The sequence below is a fragment of the Passer domesticus genome, chromosome 16, assembly GCF_036417665.1.
Source record: "Passer domesticus isolate bPasDom1 chromosome 16, bPasDom1.hap1, whole genome shotgun sequence".
NCBI classification, from domain to species: domain Eukaryota; kingdom Metazoa; phylum Chordata; class Aves; order Passeriformes; family Passeridae; genus Passer; species Passer domesticus.
This window is the reverse complement of record NC_087489.1, coordinates 4,716,524-4,741,823: the sequence shown is the minus strand read 5'-3', so window position 1 is coordinate 4,741,823 and position 25,300 is coordinate 4,716,524. Positions and strand designations below refer to the sequence as shown.

General features: G+C 47.0%; 1 long non-coding RNA gene across 1 annotated transcript in view; it reads left to right on the top strand.

The window, feature by feature from the left end:
* Nucleotides 1–323: 323 nt before the first annotated feature.
* The window catches only part of LOC135282191 (uncharacterized), a 28,267-nt gene continuing 3,290 nt past the window's right edge, over nt 324–25,300 (top strand). Inside the window, exons 1-6 of the long non-coding RNA XR_010348488.1 lie at nt 324–389; nt 490–575; nt 9,934–10,694; nt 11,169–12,931; nt 21,430–21,584; nt 23,319–24,079. This is a non-coding gene — a long non-coding RNA (uncharacterized LOC135282191). The remainder of the gene's footprint in view (nt 390–489; nt 576–9,933; nt 10,695–11,168; nt 12,932–21,429; nt 21,585–23,318; nt 24,080–25,300) is intronic.

Below are 25,300 nucleotides of genomic sequence, written 5' to 3'. Positions count from 1 at the left end.
AGCACAGCCACAAACTGGAATAATTGCCTTTTACTTACAACAAACTGGCAGAGCTGTCTCAGGGTTTCAAGAGAGACAATTAAAGATTTTACATTGTTTTCTTCAAAAGGAGAAATAGACCTGGGGGTTCCCTAATAGTCCTCCTGATTCTGCATCCCCCTCTCAGAGCATGTTGTTGTGGGTTGCATTTATTATGAGCCACTTATTATCCCTAATTATTGAGCAGGGGGTAGGGCTCTCGGTAACAGGCAGAGTTGTGACTTGATGAACACTCAGCTGTCTCTATTTAAGATAAAATTACTGTAATTAACAAATCGATCAACCCTACTTTCGCTTTGCCTGCCTGGGACAGAACAAATGGGCTAAATGAGACCTACTTAGCACAAAAAGTAAAGAAAGGGGTTTGCAGACCTCAGGATACACAGGCTCAGAGCTTTTTTTGTCACACACTGCTTTTAATGGTAATGTCACATAATTGTCTCTTGTTAGGCAATTTTGTCTCCGAAAAAGAGGCACCCACGCTGCACTTTGTTCAGCTCAGCCCAGCAAGGCAGAGTCAGCGGGTGAGCAGCCAGGTGGGTTGTTTGGTTAAAACCTCCCCCTCCAGCAGGGCTGGGTTGGATTCCCTGGGTGCTGTGCTCACTTGTGACTCATACCAGGCTGTTTGCAGAATTTATGTCTTTGAGAGTAAGGTTGATTCCTTAGGTTGTCTTTAGTCGAGCAGATGTCACCTCCTCCAGCTCCCCAGCTGCTGCTCCTCACGTTGCTTTGGTGTCTGAGGGTATCTGTGCTTTTAGCTCCAGGAATCCTCTCAGCTCCCTGGTGTAGGAGACACTCATCCCCAGCCCTTCTTCCAGAGCCATGAGCTGTCTGAGAAGCATTTGGTGACAGGAATTTGTCCCTCTTTATCAGTTCCTCGAGGTTGGGATTGAAGGCACTTGAGATGGGAGTTCATGTTCAGACTCAGGTATTTATTATTTCTTGTCAGTGAAACAGTCTCACTACCATGAGTTCTTCAGCCTTTCATTAGCAAGGCACAAAATGGCCAACTATCTTTTGTTACAAGGTCTTTTAAGACTAAACAATCCAATTAAGAAAGGACACCTAGATTATTTTCCCTTTTAACCCAATAAGTGATCTCTGGAAGCATGAAATGCAGACTTTCTGTCCAATTACAGGACATCACCCAAACCCATGAAGAAGAAGGAAGAAGAAGGTAAAGAAGAATAACCTGCCTCCACCCTAAAACCTCCATCTTGCTTCATATCTATTTCTATATTCTAAAACCCCCAAACTCTTACGTTTTCTACCCTGTGATATCACACACTTCTAACCAACTACACACCCATAATCCCACTGCTATCAATCAATTTTTGAAGTCTTCTCCACAGCCTCAGGTCAAATGTAGTGCTCTCTTTTGAGTCTGTGCCTTTCAGCACAGAAAGTTAAAAATTCTCAGCATCCAGGATTCCAACACCTCTTGAGGCTTTTGTGGTGTGTCTGTCTCTCTGGTAAGCTGACACTCCACGTGCTGTCACCTATCCGCCCTGCCTGGCCACGCCAGGATGGTGTCACATCCACACCTCTGCTGAGGGTGATCCCATTAAGGAGGTGAGATGCTCCAAGGAAATGCTCTGTTTCACTGTGTTCTGCCCTGAGGGAAATGAGCTGGGAAAGAATAGGTCTTGCTGCATCTGGAGAGGGTCTGGAGCACAATATGGGGAGCAGCTGAGGGAGCTGGGGGTGTTCAGCCTGGAGAAAAGCAGGTTCAGGGGGGACCTTATCCCTCTTTACAACTACTGGGTATGATGTAGCCAGGTGGGGGTTGGTCTATCTTCCCAGGTAACAAGTGACAAATAAGAGGAAATGGCCTCAAGTTGTGTTAGAGGAAGTTTAAATTAGAGAGCAGGAAAAATTTCTTCACTGAAAGAATGGAACAGGCTGCCCAGGAAAGTGGTGGAGTCACCATCCCTGGCAGTGCTCGTGAGATGTGTGGAGGCAGCACTACAAAAGGGGTCTGTGTCAGCCTCGGGTCTCTCTGGAGGATGAAGCTGCTGCTCCTGCCAGCTGTGGTTGTTCTTGCTGTGCCAACTCACCTAGGTTTGCCTGCACGTGATATGTGGGGCCATCACAGAAACATTTATTTCAACAGATTGTTAAAAAAATAATCTGTAAGTGCTTCAAGGAACTGAACTGCTTAACCCGGAGAATTGTTTTCATTCTGGCCCTCTTTGTAGGGCAGAGGGAGTTCATCCTCCCTGTCCCCACACCTGCAGGCAGCAGTGAGGTGTGATGGGGTATTAGGGCAGATATGGATAAATGGCAACCGGAGTGTGTCTGCCTTGACCTGTAACACTGGTGGCTCAGCATTTCAGAGGGCCTGCTCACCACTGCCTGGTTCTGTGGCTCTCTCCACTGTGGGGCTGCTCTGCTCTGCCCCGGGCATCTCCATCCTGCTCCGGAGCAGCCCTGGCCGGGAGGGACAGCGAGTGGCTGCTGTGGCTGTCACATAGGAGCAGGGAAAACCCGTGTTGAACCGTCAGAGGCAGAGCCGGGAGCATCTGAAAGCTTCATTAGCCGGGCTTTGTTCTGACGGCGCAGTCAGGCGGGGAAATAACGCCGGGAGTGTTATCAGCCCTGTGCAGGAGGCGGTTGCATAGCAACCCCGATGGGGGGACCGGGCCACCAAAAGAAACACTCATTTTCTTCAATTTGGAGGCATTTCAAACCGGAGTTCATTGCTGATGGAGGATTCGCTTAGGTTTGACATCTCTTAAAGAGATGGCAGCTAGTGTTGGCCTTGTTTTAGCATCATGTGGGTGCACACTCACCAGGTAAATGAACGAGAAAACCCAGGTTTTGTTTGGGTTTTCACATGCTGGTTTCTATCCCTTTGTCCTGCTGGGGCTTGAAATGGGATGAGGATGGGAAATTTCATTGCTCCTTTCAGGCCTGATGTGAAGGCACCTCCAGGGAGCCCTTCCTGGTGCCACACTGGTTACTGCAGGTCAGGAGGGTGACCATGGTCCCTCTTCCCTCTGAGCCCTGTCCAGAGTAAAGTGCAGGAAGGGCAGGGTTCTGCTGCTGCGTCTCCCTGCCAGGCTGAAGAATTGGTCAGACTTCACAGAAACCACAAACGTGCCATACCCGTGGGGCTGTTAAGGAGAACTGGATGTAAGGAGAGGAAAGAGATTCATCAATCTGCTTTTGTCTGCACCCAAAGATGTTGAGATTGAGGCAAACAGAGGCTGCACAGGCCTGTTTTGAAGGGCAGAATAATTATATGGTGCAAGTAAGAAAGAAATCCCAGCTCTGAGGGGGATTGCCAGGCGTGCAGGGTGTGCAGGTAGGGCAGGGCATCCTGTGGTCTCCCTGTCCTGCTGCAGCTCTGGCTGTTTCACACAGAAGGGGCTCAAAGAGCTTTTTCAAACTTTAGCTTTAGTGTGAGCTGTGCAGTAAAAGCAGTGGTGTCGAGTCAGTCTGCCCTGGAAGAGAAACTGGGATGCCCAAACGTCATGTCCCTAATGGGTTTGTCTAGATTTTGGTAGAGGCATTCACATGCTCCATGTGCCACTGGGTGATGAACCTGGCTGTCCAAAAATCTGTGTGGATTTGCACCCCTCACCTTGTCCACTCCTCTCTGGTGCCTAGAACACACAGGGTGTGCCTGAGTACCCCCAGCTGGAAAGATTAATTGGGAATTAACAACTACAAGATATTTATTGTGCTTCTGTGGCCCCAAACAGTAATGTGGAAATCCCTGGTTTATTCTTTGTTCACCTGTTGCTGCCTGAATTGCCAGGATGGGCAGGTACCAGCAGGAGGGTGCTGGCACTGGCACTGGGATCCTGGTGGAGGAGAGATTAAATGAACATCTTCTGTGTGGCCTCACCTGCTGAGAGTGTGGAGGCATTTTCTGCCACTGAGCAGCTTGTGCATCGAGTGACAGCAAGCCCAAAGAATATTATTTGTACATGGAAAACTCCTTTCTTTGGTCTGTCCTCTGACTTCAGCCTTTCAATATTGAAGAATAATACATCTTCCCTTCTTATTAAAAATTCAGTTTGAAGACTGATTCAGATTAACTTGGGTTCTCATTGTATTAAGCACTTTAGGAAAAAAAAAGCCATAGAAGCTCAGGATGTTTATGAAAAGCAATTTCCTCAATGCTAGGCAGTTTAATAACTCCACAGCCATGGCATTCAGGCTCTCATTTATTTTAAACTGTGTTTCCAAACTGTGACGGGTCAATAATAAATAAGGCAGGGTGACAGATTTTGTGTGGAAGGGAGCTAAAAGGAAAAAGACACATTCAGACAGGAGTGCAGAGAATAGTGTGGCTCTTGGGTCTGACAAATTAAAGGCTCATTTGGAAAACAAATACTTCTTATAATCAATATTTCCCCATCGAACTATTGAGAGCAAGTGAAATTTTGGAGCTATATACAACAAAAGAGAGAAAATTCTGATCCTCTCTCATCCAGAGTGTTTCCTTGTAACAGTGAAATTATTCTTCTTCATACTGGTCTGGATCTTGCCTTTAATCAAGTCCCTGGTGGAAGGAGACACGTAGCCCCAGGCAGGCTTTTGCACCTGAGACCTCCAATCTACTCAAGCAATAAATACAAACATCACAGAGTGTTTCAAATGACTTGTTAAAATATTGGAAATCAGTACCATGTAGGAAACAAAGGGAGTTAATAGTATTTGTTGAAAACACCTTTTACAAACCACGTGGGACACCGAGCAGGTCAAGTGGAATGTGTAGCAACATTCACCCATCTCCTGCTTCCCTCTGTGGATATTCAGGCAGAGGTTTTGGTGGGTTCAGATTTTGTTATCTCCCCTTGAAGCCTGGAAGATGCAGAAGAACTGAGCTGAATTCCTCTGTGCTGTGTCCTACTCTGCTTATGTGAACTTTGGGCTCTCCAGCTCAGGAAGGGCTTTTCCTCTGCATATCCCATGTGCAGGGCAGCAGGTTCAAAATGTAAATAAGCTTCAAAAAGCTGGAATACTCAGATTGTTGTTAGTGTACAGGGACTGGAAAATTGATTTCTGTTGGTCACATACCCTTTCAGATTCCTCCTGGTACAAAGATACCCCCTTCTCTGTGTGAGGCATGAAGTGCTGTGGATTTTTCCTGGATTATCCAAATATTGAACTTGATTAAACTCAACAGATGTATCTGTTGGATAACTTCTGTGAGTAATTGGGCAGGGAGGTTATCTCTGCCATTCCCACCCAGCTGGAAGTTGGACTGTGGCTGGTCAGGGAGCTGAGCTGCTTCTGCTTTTATTTTGGTTAAATGGAATATTTATAAATCAGGTGCTCAGTCTGAGTGTTTATTTAAAAGTCCTAACATTTTCCTTAATGTTCCTGAGTGCTCACTCATTAGAAGCTCACACTGTGAGCCCTTAGGAATTCATGAGATGTTTTCTGTGTCAGGGTACTTTAAATAAATCTCACAAGTGCAGGCTGCAGGGCCTGGGTAGATGAACTGCTCTGAACAGGCTTCCCACACTAACCTTCCCCTTCTCCAGCTTGGCAGGAGGAGCTGCACCAAAATATTTTGCCTGTTGGTAATTTTGCCTGTGGAATTTCATATTTGAAACTGAGGCTTTGGTGGTGGTCAGGATGACACTGGAGCTGCAGGTGATGCTGTCCCCAGAGGTGAATAATGGAGTGAGCTGGGGTGGGTTGGGTCTGGCTGGGTGTCAGATGTTCCCTCAAGCTGCTCCATCACTCTCCTCCTGCTGGGCACGGGAGAGAAGATTCAGCAAAAGGCTTGTGGTTGAGATCAGGGCAGGGAGAGATCTCTCTCCTTTACCACTACAGGAAAAACAGACTCGACTCAGGGAAATTAGTCCAGTTTATTACCAACAAAATCAGAGCGGAGTAATGGAAAACACAAACAAATCCTAAAAATACCTTCCCTCCACTCCCTCTTTTTCCTGGGCTCAGCTTCACTCCTGGATTCTTTCCCTCCTCCCCACAGTGGGGCAGGGAATGGGGCTGTGGTCAGTTCATCACACACTGACCCTGCTGCTCCCTCCTGCTCTGGGGGGACTCCTCACAGTCCTCCCCTGCCCCATCACGGCTCCCTCCCATGCAGACAGCTCTCCCTGAGCTTCTGCAGGACTTGCCTTTCCCACAGGCTGCAGCTCTCCATGAACTGCTCCAGGGTGGGTCTCCCAGGGGCTGCAGCCCTTCAGGGACCCCCCCAGCATCACAAGGGCTGCCCCAGCACGGGCTCCCCTCTCCATGGGGGCACAGGTCCTGCAGCAGCTCTCTCTCAGTGCTGCAGCACTTCAGTGAGGCTGTGTGTGAGACCGACACCTGGATCCTCAGAGAAACAAACCCCAGCTCCTGAATGTCTCAGGAAGGTCAGGCATAAAAATATCTCCACCCCTGCCTGCTTCCTCCCTCCTGCCCTGAAGCCCACGATCTCTCTGACCCAATGAGTCAGGACTGTGGGCAAGGATCTCTTCCATGAGAGTGCTGCAGCTGGCAGGGTAATGAGACAGAAACGTGATGGACCCTGAGCTGCCATCCCCTCCTCTGCCCCTGCTCAGTGCCCACACACTGCCCTGGCCCTGTGGGCACCTGCAGCAGGAGGCAGTGATGCACAGGGACACACTTCCCTCCTCTGCTGCTCCAAGGACTTGATTTTGTAAAGCTTCCGTAAGAAAAGTGCTTACACTGGCAAGGATTAAGTGGGAAGAATGTGTTATGCCTCATCCTCCTGCAGTCCTGTCCTCAAGCATGTCTCTGCTCTCAAAGCCATTTCTGAGTCATCTCTTGATGGTTTGGCTGCAGGGGCTGACCAGGGGCTGCCAGGGTGTCCCAGTGTGGGGAGGAGGGATGCCTGCATTGCTGCATCAGTGACCACAGCCTGCATTGCTGCCTGCTGCTTGGCTGCTTTTGTGTTCCCTTGATTTAAAGCCATCCTGCAGCATCTGGGGATTCATTTTGCTCAGATGTGCTATTACATTTTGTAAGATTTGTAGAGAGTGAGAATTATCATCTAAATTCATCATAATATTTCCAGGCAAAGATTGTGGGTGGGTTTTTTTCCTTGTCTGTTCATGTTTTGGCTCACAGAGGATTTGCTTTCTATCTGGGTTTGGAGGGACATGATTTCTTTGTTTGATTTTCCTTCCCAAATATCCTGTCAGCTGCATATTGAAGAAAAACTTCTGTCTGAAAAATAGAGTCATACCTTATTTTAGGCTTCCCTGCCCTAATCTCCGGTCAGGTAGCTGGAATTGTATGTAAAAATGATGGAGACAGGAGATAATCCACCAGTCTCGACAGTCTTCAGCCCTGGTGGTGATGTCCCAGCTGTTTCCAATCTTCACCTTGCTGGAGAACCCATTTCCATGATGATAATCATTTGTCAGCTTTTAATCTCCCAGTGCAGATGTGACAAAATAGTTTCATAATCCGCTTGCGTGCATCAGGCTGCTCACTTCTATTTTGGGAGAGCAGGGCTGACTAATGTACAGCTCTGGCTGATGGTGTGTGACACTGCTGTGCCAAAGGCTGTCACGGTGCAGCAAACGCCTCCAGAAAGGGGGTAAGTGCAGGGAGATTTTAGTATCAGTTGGAAATTCAAAGCAAAACCATCACACAAACCCGGAATTGTGACTCACAGAAGTCGCTGTGGCTGTGCAGTCACCGGGGCAGGGCAGGGCAGTGACATCCCCTGCTGTCCCTCTGCAGCCTGGCCCATCGCAGGGCTGGAGGGAAACGTGGGCCAGGAGCAGGGGCTGGGACTCTGCTGCTCCACAGGGGAGCAGAGCAGGCTGGGGCTGTCCCCTGCCACCAGGAATGCCAGCAACCCCCAGCACCCACAGGGACAATTCTGTGAGTCACTTGTGGGATGAGAAAGTGGAGGGATAATGGGGAGCAATTTGAGCATCTGAAGTGTGCTTTGCTTGTGGGAAGGGGACAAAGCACTAAAATCTAATGTAGCTGCATTGAGTGTGGGGGAATGTTGGATTATATGGCTGAATATTCCATCATCACTTGCACACGTGGCCGTTTGACTGTGTGTGCTTATCTGATTTGCTCTCATTAAAGCTGAAAGACTTGTCCCAAGTAAGAGTCTAGACATTCAATTGTTCCTAAATAACCCAGTGTGTTTAATTTAAAAAATAATTAAAACTTCAATAAGTCTCAATGTGTCGACAGTTTAATATGAAGATGAAATGTGGCTGAAACATAATCAATATCTTGATCAATCAAGGAATTTAGTTTTGGAAAGTAGCAGTGAGCTGTACAGGGGGAAAATGGCAAAGCCCTCATTGTCTTGAGAACATATATGGTTAAATCAGAAAGTTGGTAGGAAGAAAATTCATTTTCCAATTGTGCCTCGTGAACCCACTAACAAGCTTGTGAAATGTGTGCATGGAAGGTCCTGACAACATTGTTTTCCTAACACTAATAATACTTAAATATAAGTAAAGATGAGAACTAGTCCAAAGCAGAGTCCAGGCATAAATCCTACCATTTATCATCTGTGTTCTTCTGGAAACAAGAAGTGACTGGCACACATGCTTAATTCAAACTAAATAGCCTATAAAACAAGTTCCCTAAGGCTAATAATAATAATAATATCAGGAGAAATGAATATAAGGATGATGGAATACAGGATATGCTGAGAAGTGAATATGGGATATAGATACATATCATGGACAGGCTGCTGTTTATGGTATGCTGGGAACTCCAATCCATCATCTGACCAGAGAATATAATGCAGTTAGAATCAAAAAAGATGCCTCTGTCTGAAGCAATGCATGGATGTTATAAACCAGCAAATGCAAATAATTTATCAAAAGCAGCGAGCAGGCCAAAGTAGAATATCATCAAGCAATAATTCAAATCACAGCTGTGATTATGAGAAATAACCTTAAATCTGCTATTTAATTAATATTAAGCTCCTGACACCCTCTAGGATGGAGCACACAAGCCTTCTCAGGCTAATATGATAATAGTCAGAGAAAATATTATGTCCCTTAGAAATTTCAGGAAGGGCATTAACCATGGGAGGCTCTCAGAGCTGTGTGTATAAACCATATTCTCTGCACCCAAACACTGCCAGCTTTCCTGAGATCAAACATTCCTTGTGAGAGACCCCAGCTCAGGCTGGGGCAGGCTCTTCCTCTCCTTAGGGGTCCCTCCTTGGTGTTGCCCCATGGCTGCTGTGCATCCTGATCCTTTTTGCCTGCCAGGGAAAAAGAGAGCTCCCCTGTGAGACCTTGCTGAGCAAGGCTGGCTGCAGCAGCTCCTGCTGGCTGAGGCTTGGTTGCCTCAGTGTGGGATGAGGGTGCCCAAGCGAAGCACTGAGAAGAGATCCCAGAATGGTTTGGGTTGGAAGGGCCCCTAAAAGCTCATCTCCACCCAACCCCTGCCATGGGCAGGGACACCTTCCCCTGGAGCAGACTGCTCCAAGCCCTGCTGATGGTCTGACACCCTCAGAGCCCAAGGAATGTGCAGAGAGGTGGCTTGCACTTGCTCCCAGAGCCTGGGTGTCAGACACAAGCTGATCCACATGAAGCTTCTCCAGCCAGGTGCAGATAGAAATATCTTGTAGTAGGATTGTGGGTTTGCTTCATTAATGGAGTGACTGACTCCTGTGCCTGGGAATTGAGCAGCTTCCTTCACCTTCCCCAGCTTTGTGAGAGTGTGTGTGTGTGTGTGGTAAATGACCTTTGGAATGAAAATATTAACAGAAAAGGAAAACATGGTTGTAATTTATGAAATGTTAGCCCAGCTGCCTCTGGGGGGGAGCAGACCTTTCAGCCCTGCACGCTGATACATTGCTGGGTGCCTGCATTGACACAGGTGCATTTAAAGAGTCAATTAGGGGGAAGCTGTGTATTTACACAGCCTGGATTCATTTCACTTTTTGGCAACTTTCTTTTTAAACAGTTGAGACTACTGATGCTGCTCAAAGAGGTTGCTTGTTGAGAAGGGACTGGAGGAGGTTCCAGAGCAAGGAGATGAAGCCCAGACCTCTGGTAACAAAACATTTGGATGATCACTGCACCTTGAGAGAACATCAGATTGGACAGCCCCTGCCTGTGCTGGTGCAACTCTTGATGGTGGGATTTGGGTCTTGAATGTTGGCAAATGGCTGCAAATACCTGTCAAAGTTCCAGGGCTGTTTTCTGCAGGAGAACAACCGAAGTGGGTGCTCTCTTGGCAGTTGTTTTGTGCAATTTGATTTCCTAGGTAAAAACCCCGAGTTTCTGTCTTCATTACTGGCCAGGTGCTTCCACATAGGGCTATTAAAACCTTAAAAGACTCTCTTTGAGGCTGATCAATACAAAATGAAATGGAGGAAAATTGCTTATTGCTGAGGAAAATGCAGCACTGTGAATAACAAGGAAGAAAATGCAGCTGAAGGCTCAAATTGAATCTCTATTATGCCTGTGATTAAAGATAATGTGCTACGAAAGGGGACTACTGCAGGGTTTCTGTGCTAGGTTGGATGGCTGAAAACGTGGTGATTGTGGTTGCTGGGCCCTCATTGGCCTGGGTTTGATATCTAAATTACAGGGCTATTACCCAGAAATGGGTTTGATGCTCTGTCTGAAAGGCAGAGCCCCTCCACAGCCCAGCTGGCTGGGGGCACTCGTCCTGCCTGGGGCTTGGAAACTCTGTCTTTCTATTTTCCTTGGCAACTCAGGGTTTGTATCTCTTTGCATAACAGTTTTGGGGCTCTTTTAAGAGGCTTAAGAAATTAAATGTGGATAGGTCCTTCCAGTCACCTACATTCCCATGGAAACTTCCAGAGAGTTCATGAGGGACTGCTTTGTTTTAAAGCTGAGAATTTTTCTTGTTTATTTTAATGAAGTTGATGTGCTTTATTGATGAGGGTGATATATGGAGCGACAGCACAAGATTTGTGGTGTTTTCCAGAATAAACTTTCATGTTTATAAGTAGCTGATGATGTAAGCGATGGTTGAAGATTTGTATTTGGCAAACTTAATTACATTTGAAATCAGTTTGGGTTTGAACTTGGGAGAAACTGCTTTCTGTTTAAAACAAAACTATTCTCTAGGATGAGAAGAAGATTTCAGTGACATGTTTGTATTTAGTAAGCTCAAGGCACTTTTCACAAACTTCAGAACCATTCAGCATCACAAGTTGTTTTCTGCAGGAAATCTTTGCTGCTCTGCATCCTCAGCCCCCACAAGCCTGATCTGGGAATTGCTGCTATCAGCTGCCTGCAGCGTCTGCTCCTGGCTTATCTGCTCCTGGCACAGAAAGGACACTGACAACTGCTAATCAACCTCGAGCACACAGATCTCCCTGAAACATCAACAGCATCTGCACTGCTCCCTCTTCTTTATTTCCTTCTCTTCTGACTGGAGGGGGGAACATCCTTTGCTGTCTGCAATCTCCTAAGCTTAAAAATTGGAGCTCAGTTAATTATGCTTATTGAGCTGCTGCATCTGCATTTAGCTGAACCTTAATTTGAAGAACATAGCAATTTGAATTTGGAGGTTTATGTTGCCCACCTAGCTTTTAACACTAAGGCCAAGTCTCCCTCTGGCACCAGTAACACCAGTGTTTGTACTGGTGCTGGGTGGTGTAGCCCTGCTTCCAGCCCCTTTAATTTTGGGGACCTGCTGCAAATATTCTTTCCTTGGAGCTCCAACCTGGTTGCTGGCTGGTTGGTGTCACCTCTGGGCCAGTCTCTCTGTTAGTGCCAAGGGGTTTTTTGGTGACCCACAGAACCCAGTCAGGACCACTGTAGGTGCCAAGGGGCTTGTGTGACAAACTGCTCCTCAGCAAAGGGCAAGAGGTAAGATGCTCTGGTGACATCTACATCCTCTGCAGGAGGACAGGCCAAGCTGGGATTTGGTCTGTCACCCACACAGGTATCTTGGAGCTGACCAGCTCTCTGACCTTGGTGTTTCTTGGATTATTCAGTAAAAAAACCCACACAAACAAAACTCAGATTTTCTTTCAGTATTCCTGTCACCACTCCTATTTCTCCTGCTGCTCTGGCTGTCATTGTCTGTGACATTAATATCCCGGTTGTCATCAGTGCACCAAAACATGGTGGGAACAGCAAGTGTTTCTGCAGCAGTGTGGAGGCAGGAGAGGACTCAGGGTCCTGGGGACTGGAGGCATCTAGGGAGGGTTTGGCTGAAGAACTTAAACATGTGTTTGGTGTTTCTGTGACTTTACTGAAAAATCACATAATGTGTGCAAGGCAAACCTCCAGCTCTAAGTTCTGTGCAATCTTTACTGCCCTTAAAGGAGGAAAAGAGATCTGAAGAGGAAGGTGCAGCTGGTGGCTCCAGGGCGGAAAGGCTCCAGTCCCTGGTAGTGCAGCACTCTCCAGCATGGCTTGGGTGATGTTCAGCTCCGTGGTGAGGACAAGGCAATGACTCCTGCCTTGTTCTGTGGCTCTTGTATGGCTGGTCCATGTGCATTTCCCAACAGCTCTCTGTGGCTGATGGAAAAGCCAGTGTGTGTCCACAGAGAGGTTCAGCCTGCCGTGTTTGGTTATTTAATGTGAGCAAACAAGGTCAAAGATAAAATAACTCCCCCTCCCCCTTTCACAATCCTTCTACTGTAATTTTTTAAGAGCCAGCCATGTGTGAGATCAGGCAAAGGTTAAATTGTCAGGCTCCCTTAGCAAAGGAGAGGTTTGACTCCTAGCCTGAGGCAGGGTTATCTACCCTGAGCTGTTACATTGCTTGTTAGATCCTGCTTTTTCATAGCCAAAACACATCCACAGCACAGCCCCACTGGGTGCTGGGTTTAGTCAGGCTGTGTTAACCTGGTCTAACCCACCCTGGTAACCTGTAACCCAGAACTCATCCCCCTGCAGGCTGCTGGGGGCTGGCATTGCACTTTTATTGGCTCGTGCCAGGAAGAAGTGTTTTGTTTCTCTGCCTCCAGTGTCTGGTGAGTGGGGACTGGGGATTGTTAGAGGTATTTTCAGATTTATGCTGCTACAGATGGACAAAGCTTGTGCTTCTTGTGTTGTGCACAGGGCACAGAGTAGACTCGTGGCATGGCTGTGAGTGCTGGCTGATTGCCTCTGCTTCATCAGGGAATTGAGAAAATTTAACTCCCATTGCATAAGTTCACCTTCATTGAAATTTATACAGATACAACCTGGAGGTGTATTGCTGTGAGGGGCTGCTGAGGGGGAACCTGTAACAGCAGATTTTGCTGGTCCTGGCAAGCCTTGAGGTGGCTTTTCTTACACAGAAAATGAAGTTGCAGTGCAGTAAAAACTGCATTGCAGCTGCAGTGGGGACCCATCCATCTGGACCATCTGGCAGAGCCAAGAGTGGCTGAGCCTGCAGGCTCAGGGTCCTGTGACACACAGAGGGCAGCCATGCATGAACAAAAGCACTGCTCATTTCATCAGCAGGAACAGCCCCTAAACACAAGGAGGATTCTGCAGTGACAGTCATTTCTGTGAAATCTATTGCAGTTAATTCTGCCCGGTGAGGAAGGCAGATCTCACCTTTACCACAGGCTGGATTTCTCTTGACCCAGCATAGGTGTTGCCATGCTCCATTTTCAGGTCCCTCATCTTGTGATGAAGGGTTTCTTTAGCCCATCCTTCCAGATTTCCTGAATATGGAGTAGAATCAAGCAGGAAAAATTGCAAGAAGTCCAGAAATGTTGCATCAGTCTCGAGTATCCAACAGACATTGGGTGGTTTAATTTCTACCTGGTTCTTCTAGGCATTCCTCTCTAACTAATATACTCATAAAATCAATATTTTGGTAATCAGCTCCCAACTGCTGTTACAGAATAGCTCCAAACTTCTTTAAAAAGCCAGCAGACCCATTTTTATGTGTGTTATGAGTGGAAATGTGTTATGAGAGTTGCAGTGGAAATGTGGACAGTGGTACAGCCACAGCAGGTCAGGGTGAAAGCCCATCCCTGTTTCAGCTGACGTTGAGACATTGATAGGGACCTCATGGGTGATTTTCTGCATTCTGGGTGCCAAATTAAAATATCTACCAGCCCAAAAGAGTCAGTATTTAAGGTATTTAAGGCATGTCAGTGTTTAAAGTGGATTTTGGAATAAAGTGTAGCTGATCTATACTGGCTGGATGGGTCTATAGGTTGGATGGCACTTTGAGCAAGCTCTTCTAGTGGAAGTTGTCCTTGCCCATGTCAAGGGGGTTGGAGCTAGATGGTTTTTAAAGATCCTTTCCAACCCCAACCAGCCTGTGATTCTCTGACCTTTCTTTCCCTGACGTGGGCTGTTTGTTTCTCCAGTGTCTCTATGTCCCTGCAGACAAAAAACAATCTTTGCTTTCACGTTGGGACTCAGATAAACAAAGGCAGCAGCAGCAGCCCCCGAGAGGCTGGGCTGTAATTGAGGTTATTAGCTTTGCTATTTTTCAGAGCACAGAGCAGGCTGGCAAGAAGCCAAGCCTTCCCTGAGCAGGCAGCATCTCTGCTGCTCCTGCAGCCACTGCATTCCACACCTCCTGCTTCCTCCCCAGCCCCTGCTGCCTCTGCTCTCTCTTCCCCACACTGCCAATCCCCTGCTCACCAGGGGGCTTTTCAAATGGTAGCGTGTCTGGCTAAAAATAAAATGAAATTTTAATGACTGCAAAATATGCCCCTTTTCAGCCAATTGCTCTCTGGAGGAAAGGGGAGGGCTGGGAAGTGGGGGAATGCCCAGGGGTTGGTGCAGGGGTTGATGCCTCTCACCTGCTTTACTGGGGTGGTAGGGAGGAGTGAAGAAATAGATCAAATTCTTTAATTAATCATTTAAAAATTCATTTTATTACCTTGTGGTGTTGTGGGTGAAGAAAATTTGCTGGGAATAATGTTTTTGACTCAGAAGTGGCACATGCAAGCTCATGGTTCTGTGCATACAGCTGCAATGTAACTGATACTGATCACAGAACGTGTTCTGGGCTCTGACCAGCACCTCCAAATCTGCCCAGGCTGGGGCACTCTGGGAGAGCCAGACTGGCAGAAACTCCTGAGCACCAAGCCAGACCCTCGTGGTGGAGTCCCATTGGCACCCCTGGACCTTGTGGGTGGTTTCCAGAGGGAGCTCAGTGCTGCAGAGCCTGCTCAGTCTAGGGAGAATCTGTCACTGTCCCCCAATTTTTCCCACGGGACAAGACAGTGTTATAACACTTGTGGTTTTGTTCACTTATCCACATTGCTGAGCCACTGCGTGGCTTCCTCACCTCCCTGAGACCAACACCTCCCCTTCTCTCCTGGCAGTACTTGTAACCTATTTAAGAAATTATATGGAGACACTGGATTAACCTGTAAATCAATAGTAAGGCAATATATTTTACCAGGATGGGGCTGGGAGGGAAAACAGCCACGGGTGCTATGATCCTCACAGTGTCTCCTGCAGGAAAAAGCCTTCCCTGTGGCACTATTGTAGCATTATGATGACTTTCCTCATGTGAAATCCTCCTCTGGGGATTTGCAAAGCCCAGAACTTTCTGCTCAGAGTTGATAAAAACCTTTCCCTGCCTGTACATCCCTGCTCAGAGGGGCACAGAAAGCCTCAAGGCTGGAGCATCAGAGCTGCTGCAGTCCTGGAGCAGGATGGGGCACCCCAGGAGCTGAATCAGCCCCACAGCACCTCACTGTGCTGGCTGCTGGGAAAGTCAGAGGGAATCCCGGGGGTTATCCAGCCTCCCTGGCTGCTCCTCTGCCAGGTACACGCTGGCAAAATCCCAAGGGTGCAGCTCAGCACAAGCAGCAGCCCTGTAGGGGACTACAATCACATCACCCTGCTGGGATTCCCCTCTTTCCTCAAGAAAAACCCCATCATCACAGTCACTTTTTCATCCTGTGTTTGCTCAGTCAGAAAAGATAAAGGCACTCATTATTTTTATGTGCTGTGACTTTATAGATGAATGTGACATTTCTGACTGCCATAGTTTGATGAGGAAAAGAAGGTATTGACATCTAAAAATTAATGATGGGTGCTTTACAAATGTCTGGATGCCCAAAAATAGCTGCAGAAGGCAGTGCTGCTTGTACATTTTAAAAACAAGAATGAGCAATGAAAGCACTCCCAGAACTGCTCGAGGGAATAGCAGACTTTTCATTTAAGGCTGTATTATTTAATTGGATAATCTGATTAAATATATAGGTTATGTGAGGACCTGATGCTATCCCCTTTAGGAAGTGCTGTATATAGACAGAAATAAAATAACAACCAATTGCATGGGAGGGAGAGCTGCAATAAATGCTATTTTTGTTCCAATTGCTCTGGAGAAATTGGTGGAAGATGCCTCATGCTGCTATGTTGTTAAAAGAGCTGCTTTCTCCCAGATGAATCAGTTTATGAACTGTAGTGAATTGTTGTAGTGAATTATTTTGGCCTTTGCCAAAATAATTGATTAAGTCAGAGCCATTGATAGGGGGTATTTTGTTGGTATTTCCATGTTTTATTTATCCTGTGCTTGATTTAGATACGCATGTATAAAAATGCCAAATGTACGTGCCTTGCCACGGCTGTGCTGCATGAATGGGTGTCAGTGAGAGGTGCTGGAGCTGCCCTTAGATCCCTGTGGTTCTGGGTTTGGAAGCTGTCACACTGGTCCTGGCAGCTGAGTAAGCTGCATGTATTTCACTCAGCTTTTCCTGTGTCTGAGCAGGGGATTTGCCATAGCCTGTGGCTGGCTGTTTATTAGCATAACTTAATGGCTGGCTATAAATAGAAATGAAGGGAGGTGCAGACAGAGACTTGCTTTACTAACCTGTCTCTTGGGCCCTTGCCTGTGATCTTCCTTTTTTTCTAGATTTTCCCCCCACTTTTTCCACAGCGATAAATAGTTAAAACGCAATTACAATGTTAATTTGTTGTGCTAATGTGCTGCAGCAGGAAGCCAAAGGGAGCTGCTGACAAACTGGAGAGCCAGTCAGCTCCCATTAACCACCCAGGCTGCCGGGGGACTCCTCTGCCGCTGAAAACCGGGAAACACAATCAGCATCTTATCGAGGCTGACACCGAAAGTGATGCAATCAGCTTCAAGTGTCCCACAAGGACCACGGCACTGAATAAAGATAAAGCCACTCAGCCCTTTCTTGCTTCACCAGGGTCATTGGGAAGGGAAGGATGTCATTAACCAAGCAATAAATCTCATTCCTGAGGCTTCCAGTTTTGGTTTTCTCCCCTGCAGCTCTGGGCTGCAAGGCAGGGGATGGCACCCAGCTCCCCTTGTCCCTGCTTGGAGGCACCTCTGCCTGTCCAGAGGGAATCCTGCTGGGGGCAGGTCAGGGCTCCATGGGCTCCAGCACAGGCTGCTGTCCTTCCCTAAAGTCCATCCTTCTTTCTGCTTCTGCTGCTGTGTTATCCAGGGCTTCAGTCCCCCTCCCACAGGGCTTTTCATGGCTCTCCTCTGCCCCACCAGCAGCTGGAAGCTGTCCAGACCTCCCAACTGGATTCCAGTGCTCCTTAACACCTGGTTCTCTAAGGGACAGCAGGTTTTTCATCTCATCCCTGTTTATCTGACACTCCAGGTTCTCTCTTCGCATCTTGTGAAGATGGCAAGAGGCAGAAGTGTTGTCTTTTCTGTTCTTGAAACTGGAAGGGTTTCTCCTGCCATGGGCAGAGCCCAATTTGTGAATTAAGATCTGAAATGCTTTTCTTGTCTTGAGAATGATCTGGCTGCTGCTGTTCTTCCTATGGGGCCTAAACCACTCTATGTGTGTTTCAGTGCTCTCAGCACATGGAAATTATATATATACCAGAGTGCTGGTAGGAATGCTCAGATTTTTCCCTTTGGCTAATATGCCTATTCCATTCCACCTCTCCTTCCTTATGAATGCTTACAAAGTACAGCCTGCTTCAGCAGCACCCCTTAGAATTTATTGGAAGACCAAACACAGACTTAATCAAATACCTTTTTGGTCAGGTCTTACATAAATAAGTAAACCAGTCTCCAAAGCAAATGATTTGCTGGTAATAGAAAACTATATTTTTATTGCAGTAGCTGGCTTTTCAGGGAATTAAAACTCATTAGCCTCTACCATTTAGGGGGGAAAAAAGCTTTTAAACATCAATTTAGAATCCATTTACAGGCTCTCTCAAGGCCCTGTGTTACCACGTGGATCCAGGGTTATGTCTTCTTAATAAAATACTGGGGAAAAGTGGAAAAGCAGTTGGTGAACTGGAATTTCTGAAACATTTCCTTCTTTTTTTAAATGAAAATATATGTTCAGATGCTAAATTACCATTAAAACAAAACAAAGACAAACCAAAACAAAACCACAAAAAATCAAAAACAAAAAACCCCACCAAAACTCAAACCCCAAGCCTAACAAAAAACCACCCTCACAAACTGTTGTAAACAGGAGAGAAATAGAAATTCACTGCTAAAATATGCAAATGATGTAAAGTTCAAAGAGGCCAAATGCCATATTCCTGTTTGTCATAGCCCTGGCCTGGCACAGTGCTCAGTGCTTGCAGAGAGGGTTCATGAAAGATATTAGCATTAAAATTAATGTTATCAAGATAAAGAATATTTGCTTTTCAAAAACTGCTCACTAAATGTTAAAGATCTACATTGGCATTTCACAGCCTGATACTCTGAGACCTGATTTTTGAGTAGTCCAACTCCTCCAGTCTGCAATTAAAGCCAAGTGGTTTGGATTTTGAAGACACCAGAGGTGGGAGAACATGAAAGTCCTTTGAAAAACCAGGAGCTGCTGAGTGCTTTGAGCTGATTACACAGCCAAGCACTCTGCTGCCAAGGTGAGGTGGGACTGATGCTGCTGTGTCCTACTGAATCATGGGCAGATGTATTTATCAGTGCTTGACAAATCTGGTTGCTCTATTGGCCATGAAAAAACAGCCTGTGGGGAAACATGAACTCATCATTGAGAACAGTGTCTACCTCAGTGCAATGAATGGAGCTTGAGGCCACAGAGTGAACAGCAGAAATGGATGCTGCTGCTGCTGTACTCCTCCTGGAGCAGAGTCCTTCCCATGTGAAGCAGGACTTGTGTGCTGCCATGGGAGAATACAGGGCATGGGGAAACTTTCCAGGGTAGAGATGAAATGAAGTTAAAATTTAGATTGGATATTTAAATGTGGCAGGAAGTGTTTAAAAAATATTAGTGAAGACCATCTACCAAAGTAGCATTTGCTCCTCCTAAAGGAGCCTGGAGAGAAGGGCACTGTAAATAAGTCAATATATTCCAGATTTACAGAGATCATGCCTTGAGGGAGCTCCATGTGCCTGTGCTTTCCCCTTGTTACACCTCATTGTGAAGCCTTGGGTCCTTTTCCCTCTATTATCCTCACACTGATGAGCTCATGCTGCTCCTGTAGGTTCTTTTACAGTGTCAAAGGCACCTCACACATCAGGGCTGAAGACCAGGATCCAACAGCAACCCTTCCCCCTGGTGAACTTCATGAAATCAGTGATTGCTGACACAGTGTTGGTGTTTTCCTACAAACTGAGGGGTTCACAGCCTGAGCCATTCCAGTGCTCTCCCCCCTCAGTATAAAGTTTTTCTTCATGTTGAGGTGAAATTTCTTGTATTTTGGCCATTGCTCCTCATCCTGTCACTGGGCACCATCTTCTGACATCCCTTGGAGATGTTTATATGGATTGATGAGATCTCCTCTCAGTCTTCTCAGACTAAACAGCCCCAGTTTATTTCCCCTCATAAGGGAGATGCTCCAGACCCCAAATCACCTTTGTGACTTCCACTGCACATCTCCAGTAGCCCTTTCATGTTCTGAGGAGCCCAGAACTGGACACAACAATCCAAAGGTATCTTTTCATGTGATTCTTTGCTGTAAAATCCTGTTCAATGGTAGTATATCACCACTGCCAACAATTTTTAAAGAGTATTTCTCATTATATATAGATTTAAATACTTTGCCATATTTGCCAAAGGAGACAGATTGTTAAAGGCCAGAAAAACCCTCTCCCTCTCTTGGCACTCCACAGGGCCACACAGCTGGAGTGAATTTGAATATTATTGTCTCCAATAAAAAAAAAATTAAACTAATTTTAGGAAAAAAATTAAGGATCAGGATTTTCCAGTAAGCCTAACTCATGCCTGCCCTTTAAAATGTTATAAATAGAAAAACATCATCAACAAACTCCTTCACTGTGCAAGAGCCTAATTTCTTCCTCTCCGCTGGGATCTGGTGTGTTTTTCAGTCTGTCATTAATTGTGCTGTATTGTGAGCATTTTCTGCTTCACTAGTTAGTCAGATAGGCAGCAAATGGAGTCAGCTCTAGGTCAGAAAACACAAAAAGCCAACTCCTGCTGCCTCCCAATCAGGTAGGGATATTGAATTGGCCTCCACATAATTGAAAACATTAGCAGGCTGGACAATAAGCCAATTCTTAAACACACGAGCATGAAACACAACAAAGAGGCAAGGTCTGAAATTGCCAATGAGCCTGATCCATCTGCCCATGAAAGCATTAGAATTTCCCCCACCTCTGGCAATGGGATCAGAGTAGGGTGCCTGGAAAGAAACACCAAGGGCCCAGTGATCTAAAGGTAGAGATCAAAATATTTAACTTCCCCAAAACTGTGAACAAAAGTAGGCTTAGCACTGCCAGTTTTTGAACAGGAAGGCTGAGACATAGAGAAAGATTTGGGGTATTTTGCCATGTTTTTAAAAGTGGATGCATAAAACCTTTTTCTATGTATGAATAAACAGGCACATCTTGCCCAGAGCATCTCCTTCCCTAATTTCTTGTCTAGAAGTTGCCTTTAGCCTCTTTCCAACAAAGAGAGGAGTTCTGAAAGGCAGAAAAGACCCCTCTGTTCCGTGGTGTGCCTTTCCCAGATGCCACCTCTTATTTAAACGAGACCTGGACCTCCAGCTTTCCTGGATATTGTGGTGTTTTCACCTTGGCTAAAAGCACAAAAGCTCAGGGATATCGCCTGGTGCTGCAGACATGATACACACAATATTTGCTGGCTGGGGCTTCATCCTAAAAAGAGCCACACCTGAGAATCAGACATTGGCCACTGAATGAGTGATGGACACGTCTTAGCCAGCCTCCCTCTTTTCCAGCTGAGGAGATAGCACAGGCTGACCCTTCTTCCCCTGGACAGTCTGAATGCTAACCAGGGGCTCTGCAACAGGGACTGCAGAACCCAGTCCGTGTCTCTGCTGGGCACAGGCACAATTTGCAGTAGCTGAGTGTGTCCCTGCATGGGGCACAGAAGTCCCCTGGACCAGGGACTATTTGGATGCCTGTAGGCAAGAAATATCCCTGGGTAAGCACACAAATATTCTGTGCAGGATGTGTAGAGGAAAAACTTCCCACGTGGATAGCTATGACCTGCCTTTTCTTAGCTTGCTTTTTTTTGGTTTCATTGTGTGAGTCAGTGGCAATGGAGATCACTCGGCCACAGGAATGTGCAGGAAGAGAGGTGACAGTGCCTTAAAATGCTCTGCTGTTTATTTACAGTGTAATGAAACTGGAGGAGAAAGAAGAGGCTCCAGCTCACCTGGGATGTGCAGGGAAATGGTGCCCTTGGGGATGGGCTGCTCTCTATGGAGTATTTCAAACTCCCACTGAGGCTCACCTCTGCTGCTAAATGTGGGGAAGGGAGAGACAGAGAGGTGAGTGCTCACCACATCTTCTTACGCAGACAATATTTTTTTTCTGAGGCAATTATCATACTGCTTCCCCTCAAACATCAATTTGCATGTTATGCTGTAATATCAGGCCTGCAGGCCTGGTCCCCACTGTGGATGCTGTGACAGCAGCAGCCTACACATGCATTTTAATCAGAGCCCATTGCATGTGCTGCCTTCCATGTGTCTTCTTGTATAAGAAATGCAGAATAACAGTCGTGGCTATGCAAAATATATAAGGAAAGGAACTGTACAAGCTCATGTGACACAGCTTCCCTTATCAGGTGAGCAGCACTGGCAGCCACGTCCTCTGGGACCTGTGAGATCAGGGATGGTGACATGCACTGAGCAGAGGAGATAAGGCAAGGAATGATTCCCTGTTGCCTCCCACTGTTTCACTGTCTCCTATCTACACAATCACAGCCCCTCGCTCTGTGTTTGCCCAGCGTTTGGCACTCGGCCCAACAATACCCACCCAGCGTATCAGCAGCACAACAGAATGTTCCAAATCCAGAGCTCCCAGTCGGCCCCGCTCGACCCCTCTGAGAGCTGTGAGCCAGTGCTGGCTGCTCCTCTGTGACTGACCCAAAGGGCAAAGGGACCTCCTGAGCAAAGGGCAGCTGGAACTAGCGTGGATGGATGGATGGATGGATGGATGGATGGATGGATGGATGGATGGATGGATGGATGGATGGATGATGGATGGATGGATGGATGGATGGATGGATGGATGGATGATGGATGGATGGATGGATGGATGGATGGATGGATGGATGGATGATGGATGGATGGATGGATGGATGGATGGATGGATGGATGGATGGATGATGGATGGATGGATGGATGATGGATGGATGATGGATGGATGGATGGATGGATGGATGGATGGATGGATGGATGGATGATGGATGGATGGATGGATGATGGATGGATGATGGATGGATGGATGGATGGATGGATGGATGGATGGATGGATGGATGGATGATGGATGGATGGATGATGGATGGATGGATGGATGGATGGGTGTTGGTGAGTGGCTGTACCTCCAGTATCTGCCCAGGAACCTACAGAAACTGCCCTAGAGAGAGTCTGAGGACCTAAAACCTGAACCAAATCACACTCTGCTGTAACTCCACAGGGAGGAAAAATTAATCTCCTGTAGCCACTGTATTCTGTATATAATAGATGAATCTGTGTCAGCACTAAGGCTGCCAGGGCTCAAGGAGGGCTTGGACACTGCTCTCAGGCACAGGGTGGGATTCCTGGGGGTGCCCTGTGCAGGGACAGCACTTGGACTCAATCCTCATGGGCCCCTTCCAGCTCAGGAGATTCTTGATTCTACGTGCAGGACATATGCGTACATTTCTCCACCTCCACGTTTGAAGACAATTCATTTTATTACATCTCAGGAAATAAACTTGCTTCTTTCATAATGCCGTACTCTGCTGAGGGGGGTGTGCCCATTCAGAAATTGCTCTTTACAACCTCAGGCATTGTTTTTTGCTGATGTAAATCCCGCGTCAGAGGCACGGTGCAGCAGCTCTGCAGCCTCACCGTGGGCACAGAGAAGTGCTCCAGCTGTACAAAGCACAGCTCAGGGAATGCCTCATCAGGCACGGGAGAAGCACAGCGGGTTGTAAACGCCAAGCTGACGAAATCTGAGCGAGGTGTTAAATGTTCAAACAGTAAAACACATTTTAGCTCTTGATTTTCTTCAGATTCACTCTGCACGTCAGAGGTGTGTCCCAGTTCCTGAGAGCAGACGGCTGGGGAGGAGGAGGGGGAAGCACGGCTCTTATGTAGGTGAGGGCTTGAATGCCACCGGTGACGGCAGCAGAAATCCCTGGGATGCAGCAATGGGAATGGGGGATGGGAACTTCTGGAATCAGCTCCTTGGGATGCTGCTGCTGCTGTGCTACTGCTCATACAGCCACAGGGGTTGTGAGGATCACAGAACAGCTGTGAGCAAGCAGCACAGGAACAGGGGTCACCTGCATCGAGCTTCAGAGCAAACACCTCACAGGGATGAAGGAGGCAGTTCACACCGCTCGAAGAATCGTGAAAGAAAATTACTTTCAGGCTTTGCAACAGTTTCAGAAAGGTGAAAATGAATCTGTGCCTCTCCCCAGCTCTGTGCTGTAAACTGACACCTTTAACAATGTGCTTTTACTCCTGGTGCTGTCACAGCTGAGGCCCCTCCACCTCTCCCTGCGTGTCATGCCTGTGCTCAGGTCCATGTGGGAGAGCATTTGCCGCCTCAGCAAACGAGACAGCTCTGCTGGCAGGGGAGGGAGCTTTGTGCTTTTACAGGTGCTGTAAATTTGATGATGACCCTGGCCAGGAGTGAGAAGAGGACCCTGCCTTGTTTCCAGTGACAGGTTTCACTTTGTGGGCAGTGACCCTCCATCCTCAGCACATCCCCATGTGTGCTCCTCATGCAGTGCTTGGGGTCTGACCAAAGCCAGCCCTCAGCCCCATGGTGAGTCTGTCCTGGGACACGATGAGTGGAAAAGGCTGAACTTCCACTGCTGATGGAGGACGAGGCACAGCAGCAGAAAAATCCCCTCTGTTGTTACAGGTGTGTCGAGCTGGCCCCACATCAGGGCACTCCTGCAGAGCCCCCCATCCCTGGAAGTGCCCAGGGCCAGGTTGGACAGGGCTTGGAGCAAACTGGAATAGTGGAATGTGTCCCTGCCCATGGCAGGGGGTTAGACTGAGATGGTTTTCAGGTTCCTTCACACCCAAACCATTCTGTAATTCCATGAAAACAATATTTTCTGTACTATCACTAAGACTTGGGTCCTGGCAAGGTTCTGTGTGTGTGCTGGCAAAATAGCATTGGTACTACCTGAAATTCAAAGGAAACAATCTCAGAGTGATAAGAAACCTGGAAAAAAACAGAGAGAAAGATACAGAGTTTGATCATAAAATAAAACTTTAATTCTTATAAAGCCCTAAATGAGACACAGGAATGGCAAATATTTGTTCTGCTGCTGACCTTCTCAGGCAAATAGCACACCAGGCCCTGTGGGGCTGGAGGCATCGTGCTGCTGGGGAAGTGAGAAATCACCAAAAGCCAGAGAGGGCTGTAGAGAACCAGCTGATTACTCAGGGGAGTCAAATTCCAGCGCAGTAAGAAGTCCTTACCTGGATGAATGTGTCCAAATAACAGACATATTTTTGCCATTAATTTTTGCTGTTGGAGAGAGAAGAATTAATTTCCAGTGTATGTCTGGAGTTGAAATTCAAACATATTTTCAGCATATGTATAATTTCCTGCATATGATTGGTCCTGCTGTCTCAGCTAGAGAATAGATTTTAGTATTTTAAACAGAAAAATTATCTTAAAATTTTTGGTAGGGTTTTCCATTCCATCACACTAAGATTTGGTGAACTCTGTGTCTTCAAGGGCACAGTACTGCTGTCACGATAGGGAAAGGTGCTCAGTGGCACAGTCACAGAACCACAGAGCGGTTTGGGTTGGGAAGGACCCCGGGACCATCTCATTCCCCCTCCTCCATGGGCAGGGACATCTTCCATGAGACCAGACTGCTCCAAGCCCAGCCCAGCCCGTCCTTGGACACTGCCAGGGACAGGATATCCACATATTTGTTTTCAGCCCCAAAAGTGATTTTTTTTTGCTCCTACCTGGAGTGTGTGCCTGGGGGGCTGGCACCAGCCAGCCAAGCAGTGCTGGCTC